This window comes from Oncorhynchus mykiss, chromosome 21, assembly GCF_013265735.2.
Source record: "Oncorhynchus mykiss isolate Arlee chromosome 21, USDA_OmykA_1.1, whole genome shotgun sequence".
NCBI lineage: Eukaryota > Metazoa > Chordata > Actinopteri > Salmoniformes > Salmonidae > Oncorhynchus > Oncorhynchus mykiss.
Genome location: NC_048585.1, coordinates 41,569,254 through 41,577,670, shown reverse-complemented (window position 1 = coordinate 41,577,670; position 8,417 = coordinate 41,569,254). Strand labels below are relative to the sequence as shown.

General features: G+C 48.9%; 1 non-coding gene across 1 annotated transcript; it reads left to right on the top strand.

Moving 5' to 3' along the window:
* Nucleotides 1-8,136: 8,136 nt before the first annotated feature.
* Nucleotides 8,137-8,210, top strand: trnan-guu. The gene has a single exon. It is a non-coding gene; the product is annotated as a tRNA-Asn (tRNA).
* The last annotated feature ends 207 nt before the right edge of the window (nt 8,211-8,417 follow it).

The following is an 8,417-nucleotide window of genomic DNA, read 5'->3' as shown; positions in this document are numbered from 1 at the left end:
TTTGTGAGAAATACTGGTGGCCCACCTTGGCCAAGGACGTGAGTGTTTATGTTTCTTCCTGCTCGGTGTGTGCCCAGTGCAATGCTCCCAGGCACCTGCCCAGAGGGAAATTAGAACCCGTCCCCGTTCCACAAAGGCCGTGGTCGCACCTTTCGGTGAACATCCTCACGGATCTTCCTCCCTCACAGGGCAACACCACGATCCTGGTCGTTGTGGATCGGTTTCCTGCCGTCTCCTCCCTCTGCCCGGTCTCCCTACGGCCCTACAGACTGCGGAGGCCCTGTTCACTCACGTCTTCCGGCACTACGGGGTGCCTGAGGACATAGTCTCTGATCGGGGTATGTATGTAGCTAGTGAGCTAAGCTGTAACATTAGCAATGTCTTTCAAAAGGAAACAACTCACAAATGCGGAAATTCTGGAGATTTTGTGTTCTGACATTGAGTCTGAGTATGAAAGTCAGCAATCAGATTCTGACAGTGACAGTGAGGCGCTGCCCCCCAGCCATTGAGAACCCTGAATCTGAGGACTTCTTGTCCACTGACAGGTCCCGTTGAATATGCTGGTGGTGGTGGAGGCAGACAGACAGTGGAAAAAAGTACAGGAGTTCTGTGGTAGCTGGAAGGCTGCCAGCCATTTCACCCCTCCTGGCCCTGCTGTTTACTTTGATGAGTCCCAGTCTGGAGTGCAATACCCCTTGCCATTTCCATCTGAGGCAGAGTTCTTCAAGTTGTTTCTGACAGAGGAGCTGGTGGGTATACATAGTAGAGACCAATCGCTATGCCTTGGAGCTACAGGAGAAGAGAGAGCCAGGAGTGGGGGGGGGACAACCACAATTAGTGAAATGTATACCCTACTGGTGACAGTCCTTCTCATGGGGATAGTAAAGAAGAACTCCCTAAGAGAATACTGGAGCACAGATCCTGTTTGAATTGAAACTCCCTTCTTTGCCACCCTCTTTTCCCAAGACCGCTTCCTAGTTCTGCTGCGATGCCTGCATTTCGTCTACAATGCTACTGCCATCCTAAATGACCCGTTATACGAAATAAGAAATGTTCTTACCAGCCTGACAATAGCATTTGGAGCTACCCTGCATAACCTGGCTGTGTTAGTATATTAGCATACTGCAATAGCATACTGAAAGGCCCTGCTTAATTAGCAACACAGTGATTAAAGGGGATCCTACAACAGGAGTGAAAAGGCTGAGGAGAATTAGCGTTTAGCACGCTAACACAATAGCATTGATGAGTATGAGGGGCTTGGGGTGTCTGGGTCCATGGTGATGACCATGCTGGCTCCTCATCTCAGCAAGGGACACACTATGTATGTGGACAATTGTAACAGGAGTCCCACACTCTTCCAGTATCTGCTCTCCAACAGCACAGGGGCCTGTGGCACAGTCAGGTCAAACAGGAAGGGGATGCAGGAAACATTTGGATGCAGGAAGATGCAGAGAGGAGAGGTGGAGTTCAAAGAGAACGGTCAACAGCTGGCAGTAAAGTGGCATGACAAACGAGACGTCCATATCCTCTCCACTGTCCATACAGCAACCATGTCGGCCACAGGGAAGTTTGACCACCTGACGGGAGAGATAAAAATCAATCCAGACTGTGTGCTTGACTATAACCTCAAAAAGGGGGCAGTGGATAAGGCGGACATGATAAACAGCTTTGTGGAATGTACTCGAAAAACGACCAAGTGGTATAAGAAGAGATTTTTCCATCTGATCGACACTGCCCTCAATGGCCACATAGTTCGCTGCCAACGAACAAGTGAGATGGTCACTGAACAAGGCATTTTGTGTAATTGGACATACAGTTCACATGCAAAATCTATTAACGTAATAAGGTACTTAGATAAAAACACAGCCCGGATTTGAACCAGCGTGTCTGTAGTGACGCCTCTAGCAATAAGATGCTCTGCATTAGACCGCTGCACCACTTGGAAGTCATAAGGTCAGGGTAGCTTCAAAATACAGCACAAGCTAATACTTCTCTGATGCAATTAGCATTGTTTTACAGAGCTAATAGAAGAATGCAGCTAGCAACATAAGCATGATTGAATATAACACCATAAAGGTTATGAAATGAGTAACGTTTCCTCGCGTGTCCACGGTTATAAGGAATATACACAAATATATTATGCTACAGTAGAAACGACATAACACGACATACAGAAACTATTATAACGTAATAAGGCACTTACTTTGATAGAAACGCACACATTTCCTAAGTTATTATTGGTAACGAAAACAACAATGACTGCGATGCAGGTAACAGACAGGAAATGTGAAATATGTGTGTGCAGGACTGGAGATGCACAAATGTCTGCAGACTTGAACTGCACACACAATTGGGAAGTGCTTTGGGAATTTTGTCCAGGTCAGAAATGTCCAAAAACAACTAGGTCCTCAAAAGTAAAAATGACTACTTTTATGTGAATGAACGAGGAGGCGTAACACCCCTCGAATACGAAACTGTTCTTAGAAAATAAAACACGTCTTAGAAAATCATTTGAAATTGACAAGCTGAAAACAGCCTATAAATTAAAACAGGCTGCATGCCTTGGTTTGAGGGCAGTTGCGTAACAATCACATTCTGGAATGGAGAGAACGTTCTAACAGCACGTGCATAAAAAAAACTCACGCTGGGGAGACTATTAGAGATGTTTAACCTTTTCATGTGTGATGTTATGCACGTGAGTGAGGACCCAAAAGCGGTTTAACAAAAACAGAGTCCTTTAATGGCAAAATTGACAACCCGCAGAGAGGGCGACAAATGAATAATAAAGTCCTTCTGATATTCACAGAAGAGTCCCTCTTCTTAGCAGCAGAGGAGAATAGCTGGGTTAGCGGCGACAGACTGCTGGTCTCTCTGGGTAGGCGCGGGTCGTAGAGGACAGAGGTACCTGATCACACGTAGCATCAGATGAACAGGCAGATTCCGACAGGACAGGACAAGGATGAAGCAAACGAGACGATAGTTTGGTTCTGGCATGAGAAACTCAAACGAGAATCTGACAAAGACAGAAGCAGGAACAGAGAGAGAAATAGAGACCTAATCAGAGGGAAAAAAGGGAACAGGTGGGAAAGGGTGAACGAGGTAGTTAGAGAAGATGAGGAACAGCTGGGGGAAGGAGGGGAAGAGAAGGTAACCTAATACGACCAGCAGAGGGAGACGGAGTGAAGAGAAAGAACAGGAACAAGACATAATATGACAATACATGACAGTACCCCCCCACTCACCGAGCGCCTCCTGGCGCACTCGAGGAGGAAACCTGGCTGCAACGGAGGAAATCATCGATCAGCGAACGGTCCAGCACGTCCCGAGAGGGAACCCAACTCCTTTCCTCAGGACCGTACCCCTCCCAATCCACTAGGTACTGATGACCACGGCCCCGAGGACGCATGTCCAAAATCTTACGGACCCTGTAGATAGGTGTGCCCTCGACAAGGATGGGGGGGGGGGGAAAGACGAGCGGGGGCGCGAAGAACGGGCTTAACACAGGAGACATGGAAGACCGGGTGGACGCGACGAAGATATCGCGGAAGAAGAAGTCGCACTGCGACAGGATTAATGATCTGAGAAATACGGAACGGACCAATGAACCACGGGGTCAACTTGCGAGAAGCTGTCTTAAGGGGAAGGTTCTGAGTGGAGAGCCAAACTCTCTGACGGCGACAATATCTAGGACTCTTAGTTCTACGCTTATTAGCGGCTCTCACAGTCTGCGCCCTATAACGGCAAAGTGCAGACCTGACCCTCTTCCAGGTGCGCTCGCAACGTTGGACAAAAGCCTGAGCGGAGGGGACGCTGGACTCGGTGAACTGAGACGAGAACAGCGGAGGCTGGTACCCGAGGCTACTCTGAAAAGGAGATAGCCCGGTCGCAGACGAAGGAAGCGAGTTGTGGGCGTATTCTGCCCAGGGGAGCTGTTCTGACCAAGACGCAGGGTTACGAAAAGAAAGACTGCGTAAGATGCGACCAATAGTCTGATTGGCCCGTTCTGCTTGACCGTTAGACTGGGGGTGAAAGCCGGAAGAGAGACTGACGGAAGCCCCAATCAAACGGCAAAACTCCCTCCAAAATTGAGACGTGAATTGCGGACCCCTGTCCGAAACGACGTCTGACGGAAGGCCATGAATTCTGAAAACATTCTCGATGATGATTTGTGCCGTTTCTTTAGCAGAAGGGAGCTTAGCGAGGGGAATAAAATGAGCCGCCTTAGAGAACCTATCAACAACCGTAAGAATAACAGTCTTCCCCGCTGACGAAGGCAGTCCGGTGATAAAATCTAAGGCGATGTGAGACCACGGTCGAGAGGGAATGGGAAGCGGTCTGAGACGGCCGGCAGGAGGGGAGTTACCGGACCTAGTCTGCGCGCAGACCGAACAAGCAGCCACGAAACAACGCGTGTCATGCTCCCGAGTGGGCCACCAAAAATGCTGGCGAATGGAAGCAAGCGTACCCCGAACGCCGGGGTGGCCGGCCAACTTGGCAGAGTGAGCCCACTGAAGAACAGCCAGACGAGTAGGAACGGGAACGAAAAGAAGGTTCCTAGGACAAGCGCGCGGCGACGGAGTGTGAGTGAGTGCTTGCTTTACCTGCCTCTCAATTCCCCAGACAGTCAACCCGACAACACGCCCCTCAGGGAGAATCCCCTCGGGGTCAGTGCAGGCTACTGAAGAACTGAAGAGACGAGATAAAGCATCAGGCTTGGTGTTCTTAGAGCCCGGACGATAAGAAATTACGAACTCGAAACGAGCGAAAAACAGCGCCCAACGAGCCTGACGCGCATTAAGTCGTTTGGCAGAACGGATGTACTCAAGGTTCCTATGGTCAGTCCAAACAACAAAAGGAATGGTCGCCCCCTCCAACCACTGTCGCCATTCGCCTAGGGCTAAGCGGATGGCGAGCAGTTCGCGGTTTCCCACATCATAGTTACGTTCCGACGGCGACAGGCGATGAGAAAAATAGGCGCAAGGGTGGACCTTGTCGTCAGAGAGGGAGCGCTGAGAAAGAATGGCTCCCACGCCCACCTCTGACGCGTCAACCTCGACAACGAACTGTCTAGAGACGTCAGGTGTAACAAGGATAGGTGCGGATGTAAAACGATTCTTGAGGAGATCAAAAGCTCCCTGGGCGGAAACGGACCACTTAAAGCACGTTTTGACAGAAGTAAGGGCTGTGAGAGGAGCTGCCACCTGACCGAAATTACGGATGAAACGACGATAGAAATTTGCGAAGCCGAGAAAGCGCTGCAGCTCGACGCGTGACTTAGGAACGGGCCAATCAATGACAGCTTGGACCTTAGCGGGATCCATCTTAATGCCTTCAGCGGAAATAACAGAACCGAGAAATGTGACGGAGGAGGCATGAAAAGTGCACTTCTCAGCCTTCACAAAAATACAATTCTCTAAAAGGCGCTGGAGGACACGTCGAACGTGCTGAACATGAATCTGGAGTGACGGTGAAAAAATCAGGATATCGTCAAGGTAAACAAAAACAAAGATGTTCAGCATGTCTCTCAGGACGTCATTGACTAATGCCTGAAAGACAGCTGGAGCGTTAGCGAGGCCGAAAGGAAGAACCCGGTATTCAAAGTGCCCTAACGGAGTGTTAAACGCCGTTTTCCACTCGTCCCCCTCCCTGATGCGCACGAGATGGTAAGCGTTACGAAGGTCCAACTTAGTGAAAAACCTGGCTCCCTGCAGGATCTCGAAGGCTGAAGACATAAGAGGGAGCGGATAACGATTCTTCACTGTTATGTCATTCAGCCCTCGATAATCTATGCAGGGGCGCAGAGACCCGTCCTTCTTCTTAACAAAAAAAACCCCTGCTCCGGCGGGAGAGGAGGAGGGGACTATGGTACCGGCGTCAAGAGCTACAGACAAATAATCTTCGAGAGCCTTACGTTCGGGAGCCAACAGAGAGTATAGTCTACCCCGGGAGGGAGTGGTTCCCGGAAGGAGATCAATACTACAATCATACGACCGGTGCGGAGGAAGAGAGGTGGACCGACTGAACACCGTGCGCAGATCGTGATATTCCTCCGGCACCCCGTCAAATCACCAGGCTCCTCCTGTGAAGAAGAGACAGAGGAAACAGGAGGGATAGCAGACATTAAACATTTCACATGACAAGAGATGTTCCAGGAGAGGATAGAATTACTAGACCAATTAATAGAAGGATTATGACAAACTAGCCAGGGATGGCCCAAAACAACAGGTGTAAAAGGTGAACGAAAAATTAAAAAAGAAAGGGTTTCGCTATGATTACCAGAGACAGTGAGGGTTAAAGGTAGCGTCTCACGCTGAATCCTGGGGAGAGAACGACCATCCAAAGCGAACAAGGCCGTGGGCTCCCTTAACTGTCTGAGAGGAATGTCATGTTCCCGAGCCCAGGTCTCGTCCATAAAACAGCCCTCCGCCCCAGAGTCTATCAAGGCACTGCAGGAAGCTGACGAACCGGTCCAGCGTAGATGGACCGACAAGGTAGTGCAGGATCTTGAAGGAGAGACCAGAGTAGTAGCGCTCACCAGTAGCCCTCCGCTTACTGATGAGCTCTGGCTTTTACTGGACATGAAGTGACAAAATGACCAGCGGAACCGCAATAGAGACAGAGGCGGTTGGTGATTCTCCGTTCCCTCTCCTTAGTCGAGATGCGGATACCCCCCAGCTGCATAGGCTCAGCACCCGAGCCGGCGGAGGAAGATGGTAGTGATGCGGAGAGGGGGGCAATGGAGAACGCGAGCTCCTTTCACGAGCTCGGTGACGAAGATCAACCCGTCGCTCTATGCGAATAGCGAGTTCAATCAAGGAATCCACGCTGGAAGGAACCTCCCGGGAGAGAATCTCATCCTTTACCTCCGCGCGGAGACCCTCCAGAAAACGAGCGAGCAAAGCCGGCTCGTTCCAGTCACTGGAGGCAGCAAGAGTGCGAAACTCAATAGAGTAATCTGTTATGGATCGATTACCTTGACATAGGGAAGACAGGACCCTGGAAGCTTCCTCCCCAAAAACAGAACGATCAAAAACCCGTATCATCTCCTCCTTAAAGTCCTGATACTGGTTAGTACACTCAGCCCTCGCCTCCCAGATTGCCGTGCCCCACTCACGAGCCCGTCCAGTAAGGAGAGATATGACGTAGGCGATACGAGCTGTGCTCCTGGAGTAAGTGTTGGGCTGGAGAGAAAACACAATATCACACTGGGTGAGGAACGAGCGGCATTCAGTGGGCTCCCCAGAGTAACACGGCGGGTTATTGATTCTGGGCTCCGGAGATTCGAAAGCCCTGGAAGTGGCCGGTGGATCGAGGCGGAGATGGTATAAAGTATATGTATATATTTACATATCTGAGTGTGTGAGTCCTTTTTTACTTCATTAAAATCCACTCCTCCCACACATTCAGTAGAACAGGATGAGATGACAGGAAAGAGAAGTGAGGGTGGTCTGATAACCCTTCCTGAGCTCACAAGTACAAATCCCACCGTTGACAGTGTAATTATTCACCAGAAGTGCATCATATACTGCATGGGCAACATTATAATTACATCTCAGTCTGAAGTAATGTTTTATAAACCCTTACACCAAAAAATGTCAGTCATGAATTAATCCGGCTAGCATGACAACGTAAATGATGTCAATGTGGCATGAAAAAACGTAGCATTTATATTTATCTCGCGAGAAGGACAATGTTGGTCCAGTGTGTTAGTGTGTATATGTACGCCTATACGCCATGAAAGTGACTAGCCACTTCATCATTCTTCCGGAGTCAGTCCCCTAATTATTTTGAATGGGCTTGGCGATTATATATTACATTTGTGAAAATGCAGTTGTTTAAAATATATATTTATCAGAATATATTTGTGATTGCGGCTGAATTTACTCCTGCCAGATGCCTTTTAATATAATGTTGCGCTGACAAACATTGCGCTACATTTTTGCCCTTTTAAGGCCATTCAAAAAGCTAACAAACATTAGAAAACTATAGGTCTACTTCCTTGAAAATGTTGCTGCACTTTTGATGCACGTTAACACAACCATTGGAACAAAGTGTTGTTGTTTCGTAAACTCCATGTTCAGTTGGATGAAAGCACAAAAGGCCATCGATCAAGCGTCAGGGTCATATATACCACAAGTCTCTGTGGCGCAATTGGTTAGTGCGTTAGACTGTTATTCTAAAGGTTGGTGGTTCGAGCCCACCCAGGGACGACAGTTGTCAGTTTGTTGTGCTCCATGATGTGGATGTGACATCCTGTAATGAGATTCCTGTTATTTTGCCCTGCTGATGGTCAATGCCAACACAAGCCTCTCTAGTGCAATCAGTTAGCGTGTTTGACTGTCAATCTAAAGGTTGGTGCATCATCACCACCCAGGGATGACATTTTTCAGATTGTGGAGATGTGAACTGACCCTTCC